Below are 25,281 nucleotides of genomic sequence, written 5' to 3' on the forward strand. Positions count from 1 at the left end.
TTTAAAGATGACAAAGGAGAAAAATCCAAATGTGCAATGTGCTGCAGTTTTAATACCAAGAAAGGTGCTGAATTTGGGAGCAACACAACCTCTCCTACCTGACTGCAGTCTGGGTGATTTATACATTTTCTTGAAGTTAATCACACAGCATCCTCACTAACAGGACAATTCAATCTTTTTTGTTTTACTTGATGCCCTCTCAAAGCAGCGGTTATACTAGGAAAGTCACCCAGCAGCGTGTGTGTGTGTTTCGGGTAGCAAGAGGGGGGTTTGTATATTTTGAGGAACTGGAAATTTTTCAATTTAGTTGCATGTAAGTAGATTTTATTTACTTATCTTATGTTTAAAAGAATAATTTCCAGATTGTTTTCTAAATAAACTAGTACAAATGCAAAATACTGCGGATGCTGGAAATCTGAAATACAAACATAAATTGCTGGAAATGCTCAGCAGGTCTGATGAAACGTTAACTCCGTTTCTCTCTTCGCAGATGCTGCCAGACCTGCTGTGCATTTCCAGATTTTCTGTTTTTCTTCTAAATAAACTAGTGTTCACGATAGTGACATCATCTTATTTTTGTACTTTAACCAGGGTAATAACATGGGACTAGCAGGAGGAATCCCTCGAATTAATTTGGTGGGATAGAAGAAAGATTTTGAGAACTTGTACTGGATGTTTTTAGGCAAGTCGAATATATCCCAGACCCTTTTGAAAGTGTTCAAGTTACTGGTTCCACAAAATTCCCAGAGTTTGCCTAATTTACATTGTTTTGGTGGCTCCATTGGCATTTCAATCTGGGAGGGGAGCAGAAAATTCCTGATACTTCACAGGTCTGTGGCCATGTAACAACTTAAAGGGCAGTCCTCCAGGAATACACATTTGTCCTTTAAATTTGTGAACTGCCTCGAGTGGTCCTAACAGCAGTGGATACCTGTTGCTATGGAAAGTGGAAGTGATATCCAAAGATTTGTACTGGTGAGTTAGTAAGTAGGGGATCAACTAGATCAGTTCCCCAAACCATTTCATCCCTCCACCTATCCCAGTCTTACTGGGAACCCAGCACAACTGAAATGGATAATTCAGTCTACAGGATAGGCAGGGGAAATGGGGAGTGAAACACTGCTGCTGATATTTTGTTCAGATATGACTAGAGTGACTGCTATGCTCCGTGCTAAAGCGTGGAGATTGGGTTTCAGCATTAGCAGGCTGTTGTAGTGCTGTTCCAATCGTTATCCTGTGGACAATTAACAACCTGACTACATTTTATTGATATTATAAAACATAGGAACAGGAGTAAGCCATTCAGCCCCTCGAACTAGTTCCTCCATTCAATTAGATCGTGGCTGAAATGACAAATTGGCTCATTTTAAATGTTAGCGTGCAAGAGCAAGTGTTGCATTTCCTCCGAAGTCTACCAAGCAGATACCAGGGGCCCAATTTTCAAATGGGGGTCGGGAACCCTATGCCCAGATAATTACCAGGCCCTGACCCTGCATTGCTCAAGCGATGCTATCTTCTAATGTAACTCCCTAATTGCGCTGACGGCGAGCTTGGCGCCCAATTAGTGGCACTGAGCGTAACCAGGAGGCGGGAGCTGCCTGCAGAGCGCAAGGGGCAAAGGCAGGTGGCAGCCATGATGGGGCCTACCACTGCCTTGAAGCAGAGAGCAGGCAGCTCCTTGGAGGGCCAGCAGCCTCATCAAGCACAAAAGTGGCAAAAAGGCCAAACGGAAAGTAAAGCACACAATCGGCGCAAGGTCCCCAGCTCCCGAGATTTTTCAACATCAAAAAAAACATTACCTTCTGCCCACTTTGAACCCAGCAGTAATGTGCACCAGACTGTTCTGGTTCAGCGATTTCAGTTTTGAAAATTTCCCTCCCCAGCCTGTTAACAAGCTCCTCAGGGAGCTTAATGGGCTGTTAATTGGAGGCAAGTGGGTTCCCCTTCCCCCACCTACCCCCCCTCCCACCCTCTCTTTGCAAATTGCATCATGCCCAGGAGGCTGTGTGCAGGATCCAGTACGCCCTTTGGGAACAAGATTTTCAAATTGTGTCTGCACCCCTTCCCGATTTCACCAACAATTGAAAATCCCAGCCCAGATTTCATTACTGTGTGGTTCTAGATTTCAAAAGGTCAGATCACAGACCATGACAAATAGGAGCTTGAGGATTCTAATCTTTTTCCTAGCTATTCCAGCCATTTATTTCCCTCCAGAAAAATTCGGATGTGATCAGCAAGAGGAGAAGCTGAATATCAGTAAATGCAGTGAGTTTTTATTCTCAAGGAGTAGTAGTGGGTGAGCCTCAGCATACAACCAACCTTTCTTCACAAAGTTACTGATTCAATCATCTCTGTGTGATAACACACTATTTTATTCCTCATCACCAGTGTCCAGATCTGCCTTTATCTGTCTCCAGCAATTTAGTTGCTGTTTGTCTTTTACATAGGGAAGTAACCACACAGTTGATATGATCATGGTAGAGAGCATTACCACTATGGATGACATCCACAGGGTAACTGATGATAACATAAAATTATGTGCTTTAGTGCATTCCCGAAGGGATATCTGTGTAGCTTTTGTGTTAAAATGACAAATATTCATTTATCATAACCTCATGTTTGTGCCCTTGGATCAACAGCTCACCAGATATGGCACAAGAGACCAGCTTCTCCTGGAGGTCAGGGCATTATATTCTATAAGGATTGAGTCGTGGTTTGTGTTTTTGCTTTCTAGCCAGTTTACATTTCAAATAATTAAACTTCCAGATCGAGATTCCAGGACTGCATGAGCTAATCAAATGCCTGGCAGATCACTGAAAATAAACAGTAAATAGCTAGCTGTCTAAAAGACTTCCCTCAAACATGCCTGTTAGCAGCTGTTTCTGTGAACGGACTGTAAACTTACATTGCATTGCACAAACATTTGGGCTGTTGGCCAACCAGCTATGTTTTTGCATCTTCTGGCAAGCCCGAGATACCAGCTATATACCATTCTTCGTAGACCAGTTAGCGAATGGGTTTGTACCTCCCCAATTCTGAGATCTTCCAGTGTGACTGTACCATAATGAGCTGTGCAGTTTTCCTACATTATAGAAAATGCTGGATATACTCAGCAGGTCTGGCAATATCTGTGTTGAGAGAAACAGAATGAACGTTTCAAGTCGATGACCTTTCATCAGAACTCTGTTTTTTCTATTCCTCTTTCCACAGATGCTGCCTGACCTGCTGGGTATTTCCAGAATTTTCTGACTTTCCAATTTCCAGCATCCATAGTAATTTGTTTTTGTCCTACATTCCAGCCCTAAATTGACAACTGTTGCAGACCAGATTTATAATCAAGTACACTGACTTAGTTTATATCAAATCAGTTCTCGAGGATTTTTGATTTGAGCAGCCTGTTCTTTGTCAGAGAAGCCCAGATTTGCCATACTTCTAGCTCCCAATTTTTGCACAATTGACAGGTAAATTGGCCATTGTAAATTGCCCCTAGTGTAGGTAGGTGGTAGGAGAATGGTGGGGATGTGGTAGGGAATATGGGGTTAATGTAGGATTAGTATAAATGGGTGGTTGTTGGTCAGCACAGACTCAGTGGGCTGAAGGGCCTGTTTCAGTGCTGTATCTCTAAATAAATAAATATCACAGTGGCTGGATGCAGAGAAATCACTGGAACCTCTGCCCTACTGGAAGTGCATCAGGTTTCAGCTCCGACCTGCAAATGAGACCAGAAGTGGTTGAAATACCAACATTAAAAAGCAGAGTGCTTTATTTTAATATTTATTTGGAAGGTGGGATGACTGAGTTGCACCCCTTTTCCTGCAGTTCAGATGTGTACAGTCCCAGTGAAAGAACTGGATACAAAGAATACCCATTTGAAATGGGTATTCATGGATTCCAGAAAAGAACATGGTAAAATGCATGTGTTTATCAGCCATTTTTTTGTTCTTTTTCCTGTTGGCACTTAAGTTTCCAAAAGCCTTTGTGCCAATTGATGTAAATGATTTATTCTTTTCCTGCAGTACCACTGCTGGCACTAATGTGTTTGCCAGTGGGATCCTCACTTCTGGCATGTCTCAAAGAGGGCAGAGAGCTACAGAAAGATGCCAGGCATCTAAGATGCTCAGTGCCAACCTACAGGTACCCATGTGCACACAGCACATATGGGAAAATGCTGGTGCAGGCTCCTCTTCCCAAACGGTAACGAGGACAGCACATGGGGCTACAAAAAGAAATGCCTGACTCACATAAATGCTTACTGCCTTAGAAGCACCCCAGTCACAGCATATCATGTTTTCAGAGGTGTTGCATGAAATAAGACATGCCAGTGTTGCCCAATTGTCCATGCCAACCCAACAACTACCAGGTTTTTTTTTTTCAGACCTGATACACTTATCTGATGCAAAACCGCATTCTTAGGTTCAGAGTCAGCAAGCAGAAGTGCAGTGCTATCTCTTGCAAGGACACCCTCAGCCATCGTACAGAACAGAGGTGGCACATGGAGTGACAGTAATGGGCACTGATGGCCCGAAGCTTGGTTCTATCTCATTGCAGGCATGTTGCAATGATGGCCTATGAGCATGGTACTATGGAGTGTACAGAGGGCAACCATTCTTGTGCCAACATCATGGAGCACTACCTGCACTTCAGCAGCCAAAGAATGGATCAGGTACTGGGCTCCTTTGTCACTGGTCTGTGGACTGATCCTGCACCATGGGTTTCTTTTTCCCTTCATTGTTGCCCGTCTCTTTTTCTCTTAGGCTTCAGCCTTGGCAAAGACTGATAACTGGTCAAGCGGTTTTCTGAAGCCATCAAAAAGGTTTTCCAAACTTTTGCCCACCTATTGTGACAGGCCCTTTAAGTTGCACTTACATACAATTTTCCGTTCCCACAATAGTCTTCTCTTTAGATCTATCCAAAGCTCCACCTGAAACGATGCTAATGAGTTGACCTAGAAACATTGGGTGAGCAGCCCATTTCCATTGGCATCTGCCTGGCAGCCATTCAAGTGGTAACTATGCCCAACAAGAAAAATCTAGGCTTGAAATCCATCACCATCCCTAAATCTCCAAATCAAACTACTAAGATATCCACACAGGTAGCTTTTCTATTGCTTAATATGGAATATACACACCCTTTGTAGAAATACACCGGAGATTATAGACACAGGTTAGCAGACCCAGGTTTTATAGCCTCCAAAGGTGCGTACAGATAGAGCTGTAGCTTAACTGACTAAAACTAGTCATCTGGGTTCATTGCTCACTGCTTACCCAGCGATCAGATACCCCAACCCTCCCGCCCCCCCCCAGTGGAAGCTACCTTCCTGTCAGCTGGGTCAGCCTGCGAGCTGCCTGATATTGCACCAGCTCAGGGCTGGCAAGTTGCACTTGGATGCCCATTTGGGGCATGCAGTGCGCTGGCAGCTTTGTAATGAGACAAAGCCCTTGAAATGAATGGACCGTCTACTGGCTAGAAAGGGCAAGCCACCAGCATGTTCCACCTGGGACTTCAAATTGCCCCTTACAAGTAACTCACAGGTTTGTGTTATATCAGCATCTTTCAGCAACATCTAATATCAGCAATATTTCCATTAACTAATAAAGACATGAAGGCCATTCAGGATTCTTGTCCCATCGGAAGAGTTTCTGGTTGGTTTCATTTATTTTGGTAAAATGTAATCAAGGTGGTCCAGTTCTGAAGAAGGGTCTCTGACCTGAAACGCTAACTCTGCTTCTCTCTGCACAGCTGCTGCCAGACCTGCTGAGTATTTCCAGCTTTTCTTGTTTTTATTTCATATTCGGTCTGATCTACAGCTTGGGGCCAAAGTTCAGATACTGTCGTCATTTTATAGTAAGCCATACAGAGACTTCTAGCAAATAATCAGTTTTACTGTCTCTACCTCAATCAAAGTAAATCATGGAAATATCATAATTCCACTTTGATTTGATGTTTCTAATTTACAAGCAAAAAATAATTCAGCAGCAAAAAAAAAAGTGGCCTTGTGGTTTAACGTGTTCTTTCTTTTCCAAAATGCACGGTTTCTAAGATACAGCTCATGCTAATCCATATCTACCTTACTGTTTTATAATGAACACATTCAAAATATTACCATAAATATCTGAGCTGATCTACATGTGGGAGTTGAGGAAATTCTATCCCTTATCTGGTAATTAACTCTGACATCAACCCCCACATTATAGAGATATGAGGAAATTGAGCTGCTCTCCAACCACACAACACACTGAACCAGGATGATTTTCTCTCATTTTGCTCCCTGACGCTTAATTTGTTTCATATCACCAACAGCAGAAGAGGATTTTTTTTTTTTTTTTTAAAACATTGCTTTTATCTGCTGAGGCCTAAAACTAAGGAATTCTGGAGGCTAGAGGGAGGAGTAAAGTTTGTTTGATGCATGGATACATTAAAACGTGTTTGGGTATTTCTGGTACAAATTAATTCTCAAGCTAAACCATAATTATTTTTGGCTTAGTGACTTAATCAGTGATTAAAACTCAGTTTTTTAAAAATTTAATTCCCACATAACCTTAATAGCTGCTTTTATCTTCTTCGAGAATGCCTTCTCGGAGCTGCCTCATGGTATTTATGCTGCTAAATCCAGCTCCCTAACCCAGCTCTGGATTTACCCAGATTTTCTTGGGTCTGTGAGCATGTCACTTGAAAAACAGCCTGAGCTCATTAGAGTCAACTGGCTCTCAAACATCAAGCTCTTGAAATTTGAAACAATGCCAGTATTGAAACTGCTAATTCCTCATATTTAAAGCTAGTGTTAAAGCAGTGGAGGGATCCAGCAGAATTCCATTAGTAAGCAGAGTCTGGGAGATTAGCTAATGGAGGAACCTTTTTGTGAATTCTGCAACATGGGTATCAAAGAACAAAGAACAGTATAGCACAGGATCAGGCCATTCGGCCCTCCAAGCCTGCGCCAAACTTGATGTCTGCCTAAACTAAAACCTTCTGCACTTCCGGGGACCGTATCCCTCTATTCCCATCCTATTCATGTATTTGTCAAGATGCCTCTTAAACGTCGCTATCGTACCTGCTTCCACCACCTCCCCCGGCAGCAAGTTCCAGGCACTCACCACCCTCTGTGTAAAGAGCTTGCCTCGCACATCCCCTCTAAACTTTGCCCCTCGCACCTTAAACCTATGCCCCCTAGTAACTGACTCTTCCACCCTGGGAAAAAGCTTCTGACTATTCACTCTGTCCATGCCGCTCATAACTTTGTAAACCTCTATCATGTCGCCCCTCCACCTCCGTCATTTCAGTGAAAACAATCCGAGTTTGTCCAACCTCTCCTCATAGCTAATGTCCTCCAGACCAGGCAACATCCTGGTAAACCTCTTCTGTACCCTCTCCAAAGCCTCCACGTCCTTCTGGTAGTGTGGCGACCAGAATTGCACGCAATATTCTAAGTGTGGCCTAACTAAGGTTCTGTACAGCTGCAACATGACTTGCCAATTTTTATACTCTGCCCCGACCGATGAAGGCAAGCATGCCGAATGCCTTCTTGACTACCTTATCGACCTGCGTTGCCACTTTCAGTGACCTGTGGACCTGTACGCCCAGATCTCTCTGCCTGTCAATACTCCTAAGGGTTCTGCCATTTACTGTATACCTCCCACCTGCATTAGACCTTCCAAAATGCATTACCTCACATTTGTCCGGATTAAACTCCATCTGCCATTTCTCCGCCCAAGTCTCCAACCGATCTATATCTTGCTGTATCCTCTGGCAATCCTCATCACTATCCGCAACTCCACCAACCTTTGTGTCGTCCGCAAACTTACTAATCAGACCAGCTACATTTTCCTCCAAATCATTTATATACTACAAAGAGTAAAGGTCCCAGCACTGATCCCTGCGGAACACCACTAGTCACATCCCTCCATTCAGAAAAGCACCCTTCCACTGTTACCCTCTGTCTTCTATGACCGAGCCAGTTCTGTATCCATCTGTATCACAGCACATTTGTCAGTGTTACATACTTTGGAACAGAAGCAGCAGTAGTAGGCATTTAGTTGAATGGCATAAGAGTCATACAGCACAGAAGGAGGCCATTTGGCCAGTCATGCCTGTGGCAGCTCTTTGAAAGAGCTATCCAAATTTGTCACACTCCTATCCCATGGCACTGCAATTATTTTTTTTCTTTTCAAATATTTATCCCTTTTGAAAATGACTATTGAATCTGCTCCCGCCATCCTTTTAGGCAGTGCATTCCAGATTGTAACGACTTGTTGAGTAGAAAAGAGAAGAATTTACAGGACTTGATTATACCTGCTGCAGTGACAGAACTGCCAATATGCACAAAGCTGGAGTTTAGCAAAACCTGTGCTTAATGAAGATGTCCCTTGACAAGAGTGAAAGCCTGGACCTGTAGCAGGATCCTGGAACTCGGAGGCAACCTCTGTGATGCATCGAGGTGGCTCTTCTGGGAAATGAGTGACCGCCTCACTTAACTTCTATGCTTTCGGTATTTCCAGGGTGTTGAAAGGACACATGTCTCAGACCAGCCAGTCTGTCCACCTCATATATTGTCGTGGTCAACTCTTTGCGCTGGAAGACCAGCAAGTTTCTGGCAGACCAAAGAGCATCTTTCACCAAATTGACAGTCCTCCAGCAGCAGTTGATGTTTATCTCTGTGTGCGTCCCTGGGAACAGCCCATAGAGCACAGACTCCTGTGTTACAGAGCTGCTTGGGATGAATCTCGTCAAAAACCACTGCATCTACTTCCACACCTGCTTTGCAAAGACACATTCCAGAAGGAGGTGGGCAACTGTCTCTTCCCCACCGCAGCCACCTCGAGGGGGCAAGACTCCGGGGGTGCAGGAAGGATCCGACAGGGAGGGCCCTTCTCACCACCAGCCAAGCTACGTCTTGGTGTTTGTTTGAAAGTTTTGGTGATGAGGCATTCTGCCAAATGACTTTGGCAGTCTGCTTGGGGAACCATCCGACCGGATCCACCATCTCCTTTTCCCGTAGGGCCTTGAGGACATTCCGTGCAGACCACTGCCTGATGGATTGGTGGTTAAAGGTGTTTTCCCGCAGAAACTTTCCCACGGAGGATAGGTGGTACGGCACAGTTCAACTGGATGGAGCATTCCGCGGCAATATGACCAGGCCCATCCTTCGTAACACTAGGGACAGATAAAACCTCAGCACATGGTGACACTTGGTGTTTGCGTACTGGGGCTGTATGCACAGCTTGATGCAGCTGCACACGAACATGGTCATCAGGATGAGGGCAACGTTGGGTACATTTTTCCCACCCTTATCTAGAGGTTTGAACATCGTGTCCCTCTGGACCCCGTCCATTTTAGATCTCCGGATAAAGCGGAAAATGGCTTGGGTGACCGCCACGGCACAGGAGCGGGGTATGGGACAGACTTGCGTCACATACTACAACAACGTGAGCGCCTTGCACCTGACGACCAGGTTCCTACCCACAATGGAGAGAGATCGCTGCTCCCACATGCTCAGTTTATTGTGTACCCTGGCTACTCACTCCTTCCAGGTTTTGGTGCACGCCCCGGCCCTTCTGAACCATATCCTCAGCACCTTCAGGTATCTGACCTGACGGTGAAGGGGACAAAGGATCAGTCGGCCCAGTTCCCAAAGAACATGGCCTCATTCTTGCTGTGGTTGTCTTTGGCTCCCGAGGCCAGTTCTAACTGGTTGCAGATGCTCGTCAGTCTGCACACAGACAGCGGGTCCGAACAGAAGACAGCGACGTCATCCATGTACAGGGAGGCTTTTACCTGAATGCCTCCACTGCCTGGGATTGTCACCCCTCTTATGCCCACATCCTTCCTAATGGACTCAGCAAAAGGTTCGAAACAGCAAACAAACAAGACCGGGGAGAGAGGACAGCCCTGTCCGACTCCAGATTGGATAGAGAAACTTTCTGATTCCCACCCATTGATTGAGACTGCACTACTGATGTTTGTGTAGAGCAGTTTGATCCAATTGCAGATTCCCTCCCCAAACCCCATTTTGGAAAGCACGTCCATCATGTTAGTGTGCGATATCCTGTCAAAAGCCTTCTCCTGGTCGAGGCTGATGAGACAGATGTCCACCCTCCTGTCCCATGCATAGGCTTTCATATCCCTGAGTAGTGCGAGGCTATCGGAGATCTACCTGCCGGGTACAGTGCAGGTCTGATCAGGGTGAATCACCAACTCCAGAGCAGACTTGACCGGACTGGCGATGACTTTGGACAGAATCTTGTAGTCAACATTAAGTAGTAAGATGGGCCGCCAATTTTTGATTTCTGCCCCTCTACACCTTCTGCTTGTAGATGAAGGTGATGATGCCTTTCCTCATGGGTTCTGACATGCTGCCAGCCAGAAGCATACTCTTGTATACTTCCAGCAGGTCTGGGCCGATCCAGTCCCACAGAGCAGAATACAACTCAACCGGTAAGCCGTCGCGTCCGAGAGTTCCACTCGTCTCAAAGGACCTGACGGTGTTTGTCAGCTCATCCAGATTTAGTGGTTTGTCCAGACTCTCCCACGTGCGGTCATCTAAGACCTCAATGATAGATGACAGGAAGGACTGGGAAGCCGTGATGTCCGTGGGCTTCAACGTCATACAGCTCAGCATAAAAGGATTTACTGATCCTTAGTACGTTGGACTCTTCCTTCAGGCTGCTGATCACAGAGCTCTCTGTGTAAACCTTTTGGAAGTAGTAATGCGAGCACGTCTCATCCTGCTCAACGGAGCAGACTCTGGATGGGAAGATGATCTTGGAGGCCTCCATGGCAAAGAGTGAGGCCTGCTGGCTCTTCACCTCTTAGAGATCCTCCTTGACCTCGACCCCCATCAACTGCAGCCGGAGCAGATTTTGCATTCTTTTCTGGAGTCAGGACATTTCCCTCTGTCTCTCTCTCTTGCCCTCTGAACACTTTTGAAGATAAAGAACTTCTTGATATTCTCCTTGATCACCTCCCACCAGTGAACTAGAGACTCAAAGAGGGGTTTCACGGTTCTCCAACCTTTGTAATCCCTTTTGAGTTCCTCAACATTCTCTGGGGTTAGCAGTGTAGCATTGAGCTTCCATATCCCCCTGCCAACCCGCTGGTCATCCTGTAAGTGACAGTCAGCCAGTAAGAGGCAGTGGTCATAGAAGAACACCGGCTTGATGTCAGTGGATCTGACCGTGACAGCATGGGACACAAACAGGAAGTCAATCCTGGAACGGGCAGACCCATCTGATCCTGACCAGGTGTATCTAGCTGCATTCCGTCTGCAGGGTTGCTGAAGACGTCGTGCAACTTGGCATCTTTTACTGTTTCCATTAGGAATCCGGCCTTAGCGTCTAGTTTGCTGTCATTCCTGCTGGATGGTCCAGCTGCATTGATGATTTAGTTGAAGTCACCGCCTAGAATGACATAGTCAGCAGCAATGGGAGCTGCTGGAAGACAGTCAGCCACTCACTGCATTGAACTGGGGCGTACATGTTGATCAACCGGAGTGGAGCATTGTTGTACATTACATCTGCTACAAGGAGGCGACCGCCCACCACCTCCTTAACTTCGGAGATGGTGAAGTTACCTCCCCGCAGCAGAATACCTAGGCTGGAGGAACAGGAATCATTACCCCCCGACCAGAGCGATGGCCCGTGGGACCACCATCACGACCACTGCCTGTTGGTGCTGAGGTGTGGTATTCCACACTCCTGCAGAAACAGTAGGTCGGCTTTGACCTTGGCGAGGTAATCCAAGGTTGAAACACATCGCGTAGTGGATTTAATGCAACGCACGTTAATTGAAGCAATCTTTATACCCATTTTTAAGAGTTGTTACTTCCCACACCATTTGTCCTTGCTAGTCCCAGTCTTTCCGTATGTTCCGGCATACCCATCGTGTGCGCAAGTGGTTTCACGTTCGTTGGGCTCAGAAACCCCTCCTGGTTTCTCATGCAGGGTTTGTTCTGCTGGGGTGACAGCAAGGGGGTCTTGTAGGCAGCAAGGATTGGGCTGTCCTCTGCTGTTGGTGTCTTTCCCTTCTGTTCCTCCTCGAAAACATCACTGCTTCCCGGAGCTGGAGTGTGCCAGATACATCGTTGCTCTCTGTGTACTGGAGCTGGGGTGCGCTGGGCCCATCAGAGCTTCCAGTGCCCCGGAGCTGGGGGGCTTTATCTTCCAGCTCCTTTGAGTTCTGCCGCTTCTTTTACAGGTGCCGTCATTCCGGCCCTTCTTCGGCCAGTGAGGAGGAGCTGCCGTAGTCTGTCTCAGACGGTAGTCTCCTCTTGCCACTGGTTTGGGTGGTGGCCTGTTCTGCTTTGAGGTTTTTTCTTTTTAGTTTTCCTTTGTACCACTTGCCACTGACCAGTTTGTCCATCTGCTGCCTCCTCCTCTATTGATTCTGTCTGTATAGGAGGGGTTTCTGAGCATGGGGTAGCTGTTGGGTCGCTGGTTGCAGCTGCCTCCTCTTTCTTCTCCTTCTCAGGTAGACTTTCCTCGCTACGGAGAGGATTGTTTGTCGCCTTCCCAGCACCAGACACATTCACCGTTCCTTCTCCCGGCCTTTCCTTGGACCTTGCTGCCTGAGCATAACTGAGGCAGCGTTTGGGGCAAGTTTTGTAGAGGTGGCCTGCCTCACCGCACAGGTTGCAGCACTTACTCTGTTTACAGTCCTTGGTCTGATCACCTTCCTTCTTGCTGTTCTTGCAGACGACTGTGCTGCAGTTAGCTGCCACCTGACCAGATTTGCCACAGGTGCAACAAACTCTGGGCTGCCCCGCATAGACCAAGAAGCCTCGACTTCCCCCGATAGCGAAACTGGAGGGGGGATGGATGATGGCTCCATTGGCATCGACCTTCAAGGTCACCTTGACCTGCCGCTTTCTGGTCCAAATCCCAAATGGGTCCTTGACATCAGTGTTGCTGCCGGCCACCTCGACGTGCATGGCAAGGAAGGCGAGTACATCCACGACAGGGACATGGGGGTTGTAGAGGTGAATTGTCACCACCCAGTCACGCTGTGATGGCAGCTTGAAGAGTGGCTCCGCTGTGAGGATCGACAGTGGCGCCTGGTTTCCCTTCTCCTTGAGCATCTTCAGGAACTTGATGCATTCTGTCACATTCTTGAAAGTAACGTCGAAATATCCACTGCTGGGGAAGTCCTGCAGGCAGAAAATGTCTGCAGTTTGGAATCCACGGCTATCAATGAGGATTTTCTTAATGAAGAAGGTACGGTCAACAGGTGCACCTCCTTCCTTATCCTTCACCCCCACCCGAACGGTGTTACGCACTCCCTAGCCTGAAGATCTAGAATTGGTTACAGCCATTTTACTCAAAAACCTACCTGGAACAGGATCAAAGGCCACTGATCATGGTTTCGCCCCTGCCAGGTAAGGATCGAGGAAATCCAGATCTGCTCACTGCCTGAACGACTGAAATCTCCCCAAAACAGGAGTTACAACTAACATTCAAGTGGTGCCTTTCACATTTACGATGTGGCGACACATAATGGTCAGAGTAATTCATACCTTCAAGTTAATGAAGAGAACGCTTCAGAGTGAGGTAATTAGGACCTTTTAGTTTGTGGTTTCAGATGTAATAAGTTATTCAGAGCCTAGTTAACATGTCCTCCCCACCCTTTGCTGCAGCGTGAAATAAGTTTTTCAAGAGCATGAAACAATAAAAAGTGGATTGCCTGGTAAAATAAAACAAAAACATGCAACTTCTCTGACTAGAGAGTTGTGATTATCTGTAATTATGGCCACAGTCCACTATATTACTGCAAACTGGCAGAGCAAGTGCATGGCTTTGCATGTCTAGTAGGCACACTGCAATCAATACTTCTGAAAGCCTTCAGGGTATAATCAATGCTTCTTCCACACTCCACAAAATGTCAACTGCATGAAGCTGACCTAAAAATTAATTAACAATTTGTTGAAGCCAATCACTCACAAAGCGATTGGATCAGGACAAATAATGGAAAACCATTTCATACATTCAACACAGGTAATTTTTTTTAAAAAGTAAGAATGAGGCTTTTTTGATTTCAATTATCCTGTGAGTTGCTGAGCCAAATAGAGCAGTAAAGAACCACACTTGATCCCCAGTCTGTACTGTGTTTGTTGATCTCAGCTGTGGTGGCGGTAGGGACACTACAATAAACTGGCATCTCTGAGCTAGTGAGAGAATAGTTACCAATCCGTGATCTATATTGGAAGGGTAAGTATGTGAAGATTGGGTTCAGCTTTGATGCCTTCTGCCATATAGGGTTGGAGCTTCCCTCTGGCTTTGCAACCTCAGCGCCGGGACCAAAGTGGGGGTCCTGAGCTTGCACTTGTTGCCAGTGAGACCGTTGGCACAATCTTTCAGGAGGCAGCCTTTTAATTGGCCACCTCTGTGCCCACTATCCTATTAAGGATGGTGGAATCGCTTCCAATGCTGCAGGCCCAATGAGGCCTCGCAGCTCTGGAGCTACAGTGCCCTGCCAAGAGAGGTGAGTACTCCTGAGACAAGATGGGGCCCACAAGGGCACCTCCACGTGCAGACTCCCTTGCTGGCCAATACAGAAGGGATGCACTGAAGACTCCTGAGTCAGTAGGGATATCAGGATGGAGGGGAAGCCCCTCCACAGGATCAGACACGGCCACAATTGCAGTCTTTCAGCCAAGTGGCCCCCATCATTGGGACATGGAGCCTCTGGCTCTGATGGGCCCCTGGCCTGCCGAAGGGTGGCTGCTGTCTCTGCATATGCCGGGGGGCCACTCTGCTGGTGGAAAAGCTCTAACAATACTGCAGAATTGCTCCCAATTGGGGTCTTAGCCACCCTAATTGGCTGTCCACCTCCATGAAGCGGGCAGCTGATCCTGTTACCAGCCTGACTCTGGAAAAGTTCCCCAGTGGCAGGAATGTGTCAGGGTGCCATCCCCACGCAGCTTCCCCCCCTCTTTTCACAGCCTCCTCACCTCCAACCCCATCTCCACAGGGCCGGGTAGATTCAGCCAACATTATCTGGCTCTGACAAAAATAAGACATTTTATCAAGATAATTGCACCCCAGTGAGGAGTCAACAGGACAGGAGAGAAGAGAAGAAGAGACCTACCACATATGATTGCTCACCATTGGCCCACAAGGAAAGTTGAAGTTTCCCCCATAATGTAGACCTAATGCAGATGCTGTAACAATATCTAACCAAAGTGCTTCATCTCCAAGAGCTCCTTGTCCTGGGAGTCTGTAACAGGTGCTAATTAATAAATAAGTACCATCAGTTTGAATTAATTGTGCACTAATAGATTTAGTTACTGTTGATGTATTAACATCTTTCACCAGAGCAATTGGATTACCTTTGGGACTACACTTTCTCCCTTCTGACCTAGCCTGTCCTTCCTGAAATATCTTTAACCTTTGAGTTGGCATTCTGCTCCATCATCTATATCAACTCATGTTTCTGAAATGCCTGTGAGTTATAAATTCCCTAATGCTCCATAGAACTGTCACTTTGCCAATTTATTAATAACATTTCCTTCATTAGCATGAAAGTATTTGCTGGACCCACCTTTTAGTTGAATTGAGGTTACTTTTCATTTGTATCCTTGCCCCTTGGCTATATAGAATGGCTGAGTGTTTGATTAAAGTTACCTACCCTAGAGAAGCCAGACATTCCAACCCTCAACTTAATTAGTTTAAAGGCTTGATATTGGCTGCCTCAAAATTGCCAGCAAACTTCTGAGCCCCCTCCATTGCAGCTGTCAATTAAGGGGAGCTAGTTTGAGTTGAAAGATTTGTATCTCCTTTTGCCTTTTATCAAGCTGTAAAAAATGGTTCAAAAAGTACCTGGAGGGCAGTTGTTTTATGGCTTGAATTGCATTAATTGTTTTTACTTAATATAAATTAATAATCAATATGGAACTATCATTCCAGACAGAAATAAAATCACAAACTCACTTTATATATAGCTCAAAGGTTTTTTGTTGGAAGTATTAAAGTTGCATGCCTTGTTGTAATTGGACAGATTACCACTGCTAGTCGAAAATCAACAGAGGGATACTTGTGGTTCACCAGGCTGATTTGTAATAGGTGTATTACAATGTTGCAATGAGATTTATTTTGTACTGGGGTCAACACAAAATAAGACACTTGAGGAGAAATGTCTGACTTTGTGCTTCCAGCAGAGAAACTTACCCACCTGGGTCATGTAACAGGTTTTCACTGATTACTGGGTGTTTCAAGATATGTTTTAATTAAAAATTTTATATCTATGAAAGTCTTTTGAGCCACCATAGCTTTGCAACCTAACATCTTTTTCAATTCCTCCAATCCAGAGGATAGATCCATTTTTATTTCCTCTGAAAGGGTGGAAGATTTCTGACATAGCGACTCCTTTCCAGTTGCTCTTTAAGATACCCACTGGAATTTTATCTAATTCTTTGTTAACATTTTAACATCACTTCAGCTCTTTTTTTTTCTGCAGTCATCCTCATCTCATTACATTTAAAAGGTGTGAAACTTGTAAGTGCCGATGTTCAGAGACTTGGGTGCGCTCGTACAAGCAATGCCGGTACAACAAGCAATTAGGAAGGCAAATGACATGTTGGCCTTTATTGCAAGGGGATTGGAGTACAGGAATAAGGAAATATTGCTACAATTGTACAGGGATTTGGTGAGACCACATCTGGAGTGGTGTGTACAGTTTTGGTCTCCAAATTTAAGAAAGGATATACTTGCATTTGAGACAGTACAGTGAAGGTTCACTCGATTGATCCCTGGGATGAGGGGGTTGTCCTATGATGAGAGGTGAAGTAAATTGGGCCTGTATTCTCCAGAGTTTAGAAGAATGAGAGGTGATCTCATTGAAACTTTTAAGATTCTAAAGGGACTGGATAGAGGAGACACCAAGAAATTATTTCTGCTGGTTGGGGAATCTAAAACATGGGGGCACAATCTCAGGATAAGGGGCTGATCATTTAGGACTGAGTGGGGAGAAATTGCTTCACTTAAAGGGTTGTGAATCTTTGGAATTCTCTACCCCAGAGGGCTGTGGGTGCTCTATTGTTTAATACATTTAAAGCTGGGATAGACACATTTTTGGTCTGTCAGGGAATCAAGGGATATGGTGAGCAGGCGGGAAAGTGGAGTTGAATCCTAAGATCAGCCATGATCATTTTGAATGGTGGAGTAGTCTCAATGGGCCATATGGTCTACTCCTGCTCTTGTGTGTATGTTTTGGAAACTTTTTTTGTGCTGGAGGCAGGACATCCGGCACCAGGCCGAAAAGGCAAGGGGAACCCCACCTCTGCCTTTTGCGCTCTCTCCCCCCCCTTTAAAGGGACTGGGATCCTGATTCCAAGAGCTGCCAGCCATTCAGCAGTATCAGCAGTGCCACCAGGAACAATAGCCACTGCTTGTACTGCAGAGGCCTTGGACACAGGCCCAGCAGAAGAACCCTGGAACAGAGGTAAGTGAGCTGGGGTTGCCAGGGCCAGTCCAGAGTTCCTGGCAGGGTGGGGTGGGGGGTGGTCATTCAGTCCAGGGGGTGGGGGTTCCAGGGGGTAAGATTGTTCCTGGTAGCGGTCTTCTGTGGGCCATAAATTGGCCATGGAGGAGGGACCCACTCCCCAAGCCCGCAGGGAGGGCACATTGTTTTCTAAGGCATCCTCCCCACCTGGCAGAGCCCCCCCCCCCCACCACTGCTGGTAAGATCCCAGCGGCCACGGAAAGAGGCCCTTAATTGGCCATTAATAGGCCACTGAAGGGCCTCAAATGGTCTTGGGGGGGAAGTCCATTGTTGGATTATCCTGCCCCCGGGAAGATCACTGGGTGATGGGCCCTCCAAACCAATGCCACCCATCACGATTCTCTGTACCCACCACCCCATCCCACTTTCGATCCCACCTCAGGGGGCACGTAAAATCATGGCCATTATGTGTAGCAATTTCTGCCCTGCACACTGAAATACTGAGTTGTATGTCTCAGGTCAAAATATTATCATTTCAAAACTTCACCTGACATTGGGTCTATTCCATTGCTGTAAGAGATGATTTATTCACTTGTTTCTTTTCCACATCTTGCCTCCAATAGAAACAGTTTTTGGCTCATTTACAAAAGTCAAGTGTTTTATATTTTATCAGATGAAAGATTATTGACCTGAAACGTTAACCGTGTTTCTCTCTCTCCACAGGTGCTGCCTAACCTGCTGAATATTTTCAGCATTTTCAGTTTTTATTTCAGATTTCCAACATCTGCAGTATTTTGCTTTTGTACCTAGTAGTGAGGGTCTGAAAATCATTGGGACTCTCTAGCAAAGATGCAGCATGTATTAGGATGCAAGGTTTTGATCAGAGGAAACTTGGTGTCTTTATGGAAAATACCTTTTTACCAAGAGGAAAATAGTGTTAGGATGAAGCCTGAACTTTAACAGTCCCGCATACAGGCCGGATTTTTATGCCCCCCCGTGGGAGTGGGTTGGAAGCGGGGGTTGGGGGTGGGTGTAAAATTGAATGGGAGGCGGGGGATGCAGTTCCCGTCACCATCCTGCCCCACTGCAATTTTACAAGTAGCGGGGGAGGTGACAAATGTCCTGCCCGCCCCAGGCCAATTAAGGCCCTTATGTGGCACTTAATTGCCTCTTTTCACCACGGCTGGCCACTCAGCACCTCAGGAGGCCACCAAGTAAAACCTGGCAGCCTCCTTGCAAGCTGGGAAGGGGCCGCTCCTGATCAGACACAATGTGCCCCATGTAGGGCACCCCCACCACAGCACAAGCTGCCCCCCGCTGGAGCACATCCACCCCCACTCAACCGAATCCCCCCTACCTCGCTGGAGCCAGCCGATTGTCCCCAGTGAGGCCTTACACGATTACCTTTTCCATTGCTGCTCCTCTCGCTGGATGCAGTGCCAGCAATGGCCACCGCTCCCGGTGGCAGTGCTGGGACTGAAGTGCTGCTGGCCCACTGATTGTCCGGCAGCTCTTGGTGGCAGGACTTCCTGCCTCAGAGAGGTGGATGTCCTGCCTGAGGCCAATTAAGGGCCTGGGCCACATAAAATCATGGCATGGTTTCCAGGCCCTGTGGAGGCGGGCTTGCACTGACTTTTGGACGCAAATTTAGTTTCTGTTCCTAGCCTAACCCACAAGGAGTGTGGTAGTGCTGCCAATAGTATGTTGGCCCACTTGATTGGCACCCCATCCACAAACATTCACTCCCTCCACCACCGACGCACAGTGGCAGCAGTGTGTACCATCTACAAGATGCACTGCAGCAACTCACCAAGGCTCCTTCGACAGCACCTTCCAAACCCGTAACCTCTACCAACTAGAAGGACAAGGGCAGCAAATGCATGGAAAGACTACCACCTGCAAGTTCCCCTCCAAGTCACACACCATCCTGACTTGGAACTATATCCTGGAACACCCTTCCTAACAACACTGTGGGTGTACCTACCCCACATGGATTGCATCGCTACAAGAAGGTGGTTCACCACCACCTTCTCAAAGGAAATTAGGGACAGGGTAATAAATGCTGTCCTAGCCAGCAACACCCACATCCCATGAACGAATAAAATAAAATTGTGGTATTCATTATGGAATTCGAATTATTTTTACCTGCACTTATTCATCGACTAATGACTAACTAGTGACCATCCTCCTGGGGTTGTGGAAGGTGATTAGGATCTCTTTGGAGATGAGTTGTTTCTGAGATGACATGCCTAGTAATAGGAGATTTAAATTGAGTCCTTGGTACCCAAACTAGGCAGGTCCTCAGCAGATAATTGACCAGCCTACCTGGCTCATTGGTGTATAGATCTGTCATGGAGGGCTAGGGCTCTTTCCATGCAGCTCAATTTTGCATGCAAATGAATGATCTAATGGATAGGGTTGTCCTAGCTGGACATGCAGAAGTTCTGCTAAGCAGTGTGGTTTTAACTGTTTAAACTCCAGCAGTGTCCCTACACATATTCAAACTCCCTAAGCTTTGCCTGTAATCTTCAAATCATAAATAGTGCCTAGATGCTATGGACTTAGATGAAATAAGTATATCTTTAGGGAAAGAAGTTAATTATTCTGTTTTTTTTCTCAGTATTTTTTGGAGTCTTTGAAGCATGGTGATGGGTTTCCATACACATCAGATACCTGGATGGCCAAAAAAAAATTGAACATTTGGTCATTGAGTATGTCAGTATCATACCTGACTATTCGTGACAGTGCATTTGGATAACACATCTTTCTCGAAAGAAGTGTTGTGTATTGAGAGGTGAAATTGAGCCTTTAATCTTTACCATTAATGGTATTAAGATTACAGCTAGATACACATTTTTTTCATACAATGGAGTTCATGATGTGAAGATGTTATGGCAGACACTACATTGGTGGCTGCAGCTATAGTGGTAATGGGAGTGAAAAATGTGTAGAATAAGGCCAAGGCAATTAAAAATCTGGTCGAGCAAGATCTCGAGTAATGGATTTTACAAATGTTACGGCCATTATATTCACAGCCCGAGGAAAGCTTTTCATGTAAAAAGGTTACCCTGACATATAGTATGTGTAGGATTCTGAGGAACTAATTGTATTTGCTGCAATCCGTGTCTGACATATGGTAATAAACTCTGAGTGGCAGAGACTGAACCATGAACAGTTTTTTTTTCTAGCTGCAGTGTTCCTACTGAGATTGAATTATTCCTTGTCTCAGCTTTCATCTGTTCTCATCGTATGATATTCTGACTTCAGTTGCGATTAGCTGGTAGTCAAAACTGGAAATAAAACAGCCACTCTTGTAACTACTCTTGTCTTAGCATACATAGATGAATGATTCTTTGATGTGTAAAATATTAATTTTTTTAATAGACTAAAAGCATCTGGCAGAGTTTTTAGTTTTTAAAGTGTAATCACCCAAATAATTCCCAAATTTTAATTTACAGTCTCAAATCATTAGTTTCACAACGATAGATAGAAACTAAACTCAAGCATGTAGCATTCAGTACCCTTTAACACAGGACCGTATCTCCAACACAGAAGTCCTCGAGGCGGCCAACATCCCCAGCTTGTACACACTACTGAGTCAGCGGCGCTTGAGATGGCTTGGCCATGTGAGCCGCATGGAAGATGGCAGGATCCCCAAAGACACATTGTACAGCGAGCTCGCCACTGGTATCAGACCCACCGGCCGTCCATGTCTCCACTTTAAAAACGTCTGCAAACGCGACATGAAATCCTGTGACATTGATCACAAGTCGTGGGAGTCAGTTGCCAGCGATCGCTAGAGCTGGCGGGCAGCCATAAAGGCGGGGCTAAACTGTGGCGAATCGAAGAGACTTAGCAGTTGGCAGGAAAAAAGACAGAAGCGCAAGGGGAGAGCCAACTGTGTAACAGCCCCGACAAACATATTTCTCTGCAGCACCTGTGGAAGAGCCTGTCACTCCAGAATTGGCCTTTATAGCCACTCCAGGCGCTGCTTCACAAACCACTGACCACCTCCAGGCGCGTATCCATTGTCTCTCGAGATAAGGAGGCCCAAAAGAATGATATATAGTACTTTGCAGGATTTAGAAATGTGGAAGATATTGCTATACAGCTAAACAATATAGATACTAACCTAATTGGTATTGATAAAAAAGAGAAAGGTTTTGATGGAGAGAGAAAGGATCTAACATATGTCTTATGCAAGTTTTTTTCTTATAACCTGCACCAAGTGTAAGAGTTACCGAATAAACCTCCCTAAACTTGGGAGCATGTGTTGTTAAAATAAATACTCATTGCTCAATCTACTACTCGACCTCCTTCTTTCTCAGGACCTCAAAATGCAGAATTCCTTACTTCCCTCTGCCACACAATCTTGAAGATTTATGATTGATTGCAAGATATTCTGTAAGAGGTGCATATAACCCAGTGGGCAGAATAGCCCAGTGGGACAGTGATAGCTACATTGTTAAGAATTAAGATTAGAAGTAAGGGCAACATCTAGTCGATTAGCTGAATTACCAGGATGATCTGAGATATGGGTACACTAATTAAAAACATGTTGGAACATTATTCAGCATAGCATCAGTGTCCCCGATCCATCGAAGAGGATGCACCTCACTGCTATGCCTCCTAACATAAAAAAGATGTAACTTTAAAACTATAGAGATGTTGGCCCACTGAACCATCCTGACCTTTCAACTCAAGATTGTCAGGGACAGATGAAATTAGCAAATGACAATTAATTTTATGAGAAGATAACAAATAAAACTTTCAGACTTAGCAGGCTAGATTTTTCATTCAACTCGAGAGACCTTTCCTGCCACAAATCCACCCATCTCTGCCCCCGTAGTGATCCACCACTATCGTTTATGCTTGATGCCTGAAGTGCCTGCCCAGACCAACTGAGACAGTGATGATGATGGATTGACTTCTCATACATCATGTTTACAGTCATTACTGGCATAGCAGCACTGGATTTAAGGAACGCTGTAAGCAAAAGGCTTTAACGCTTTAACGTCACTAGGGCCAGTGGAGGCAGTCGAAAAATTAAAAAGCCCACCCCAGGGTGTGTAATAAATTGCTGGACAATCAATTCACACTCTCCTATCAGCACTTCACCTCAGCTCGAGCTGATGTCAAATTCTTTTCCCCAGCAGGAGGGTGGCTCCTTTAATTTGCTGCAGAAGCAGGGATTTTACACAAAATCTCTTAGTTCCTAATGGTCTCCCTGGCATGGGCTGAAACTCAATAAAAATACTTAAATTAGGCTGTCCCTTGGAAAATATCCTGGGTCAGCGGTGAAACTACTGGCGAATGAAATTCCTACCCTATTACACTTAAGGCAGCAAAGCCACCAAAAGCTGGCAAATTCTTATAGAATAATATGTGTCTGGGAACAAAATATGTATTTTAAAGCAAGTATACCACAATATGTGCAACTTGTAATTTCCCTGTAATCAACTTCACCCTGATTGTAAATCTTGTTTTATTTGTGTGATGTAGGCATCGCTGGCTATGCCAGCATTTATGCCCATTTCTAATTGCCCTTGAACTGAGTGGCATGCTGGACCATTTAGAGGGCATTTTAAGAGTCATCCACATTGCTGCGGGCCTGGAGTCACATGTAGGCCAGACCAGGTAAAGACAGCAGATTTCCTTCCCTAAAGGACATTAGTGAACCAGATGGGTTTTTACAACAACCGACAATGGTTTCATGGTCACCATTAGACTAACATTTAATTTCAGATTTATGAATTGAATTCAAATATTAATTGAATCCCATGGTGGGATTCGAAACCATGTCCCCAGAGCATTAGCCAGGTCTTAGCCAGCAATAACTAGTCTACTGACATTACCACTACACCACCACCTCCCCCATGCTGCAGTAATATTATCACAGAAAACTTTGACGCCATTAGAGTCATAGAATCATACAGCACTGAAACAGGCCCTTCGGCCCTCCGAGTCTGTGCCGACCATCAACCACCCATATATACTAATCCTACATTAATCCCATATTCCCTACCACATCCCCACCTTTCCTCAATTCTCCTATCACCTACCTACACTCGGGGCAATTTACAATGGCCAATTTACCTATCAACCTGCAAGTCTTTGGCTGTGGGAGGAAACCGGAGCACCCGGCGGAAACCCACGCGGTCACAGGGAGAACTTGCAAACTCCGCACAGGCAGTACCCAGAACTGAACCCGGGTCGCTGGAGCTGTGAGGCTGCGGTGCTAACCACTGTGCCACCCTGTAGTCATTTTCAGTGCTCCTAGCTAATAGGGTGTTTCAGAAATTTAAACACAGCACTTCAAAAAGTGTGGGTTCCCGATTTACTGGTTAACCATTTGTCCCCACAGTCGCAAATGGTTAACCAGTCGGAGGGGTGGGGGGGCAATCATTAACCAAAAAGGGATGAAAAGGGTGAAATGGTTAACTAGAAAGGTCGTTTGTACCGTTGAGAGACTAAATCTGAAAGGGGAAATGGTTAACCAGAAAGCAGGGTCATCATTAACCAAAAAGGGATGAAAAGGGGGAAATGGTTAACCAAAAAGGTTGTTTGTACCATTCAGAGACTAAGACCGAAAGGAGAAATTGTTAAGCAAGGAATGGTTAAGCAATGGCAAGCAATCACTTACCTCACGTCTCACAATTCTGGTATAGGACTATGGATAAAGAATTGTCAAATATAATGACTTAAAGGCTGGAGTTTTATGCTCCCCCCAAAGAGCGGGAAGGTGGTGGGGGGATGGGGGGCCTAAAATGGTGTGGGAGGCTTGGGGGGCCCTTCCTGACCCGCTCCCGCCTCCGCCGCCACTTTACGCAAGGTGGCAGAGGCGAGAAATGGACCTCCCGCCCCAGGCCAAGCAAGATCCCTCATGATGAGGCACCCTGTGCCCAATGGAGGGCCACCCCCGCTGCCCCAATCACCCCCAGCACCCAACATGCCCCCCCACCCCGTCCCCCCAATCGACTACCCTTGCCTCACCAGGGCCCGACCGAACACCCCCAGCGAGGCACCAAAAGCCTACCTTCCTTCCAGGCTCCCCGAATTCTAAGAAACATAGAAAACAGAGAAAAATAGAAGCAGGAGTAGGCTATTTGGCCCTTCGATCCTGCACCGCCATTCAATGTGATCATGGCTGATCATCCAAACTCAGTGCCCTGTTCCCGCTTTCTCCCTGCATCCCTTGATCCCTTTAGCTGTAAGAACCATATCTAACTCTTTCTTGAATATATTTAATGATTTGGCCTCAACTGCTTTCTGTGGTAGAGATTTCCACAGGTTTACCACTTTCTGGGTGAAGAAATCCCTCCTCATCTCAGTCCTAAATTGCTTACCCCTTATCCTTTGACTGTGACCCCTGGTCCTGAATTCTCCCACCATCGGGAACATCCTTCCTGCATTTGTCTGTCCAGTCCTGTTACAATTTTGTAGGTTTCTATGAGATCCCCTCTCTTCTTCTAAACTCTAGCAAATGCAAGCCTAATCGACCCAATGTCTCTTCAAACGTCAGTCCTGCCATCCCAGGAATCAGTCTGGTGAACCTTTGCTGCACTCCCTCCATAGCTAGAACATCCTTCCTCAGATAAGGAGACTAAAACTGCACACGATATTCCAGACGTGGTTTCACCAAGGCCTTGTATAATTGCAGCAAGACATCCTTGCTCTTGTACTCAAATCCTCTCGCTATGAAGGCCAACATACCATTTACCTTCTTAACTGCCTGCTGCACCTGCATGCTTACTTTCAGCAACTGGTGCACATGGACACCCAGGTCTCACTGCACCTCCCCCTTTTCCAATCTATCGCCGTTCAGATAATAATCTGCCTTTCTGTTTTTGCCAC

The 25,281-nt window shown here is 45.8% G+C and overlaps 1 protein-coding gene across 4 annotated transcripts in view; it reads left to right on the forward strand.

The window, feature by feature from the left end:
• plpp4 (phospholipid phosphatase 4) overlaps nucleotides 1-25,281 on the forward strand; it is a 312,399-nt gene that overhangs the window by 98,512 nt on the left and 188,606 nt on the right. The window lies entirely within an intron of this gene.

Source organism: Heterodontus francisci, chromosome 20 (assembly GCF_036365525.1).
Source record: "Heterodontus francisci isolate sHetFra1 chromosome 20, sHetFra1.hap1, whole genome shotgun sequence".
Taxonomy (NCBI): Eukaryota; Metazoa; Chordata; class Chondrichthyes; order Heterodontiformes; family Heterodontidae; genus Heterodontus; species Heterodontus francisci.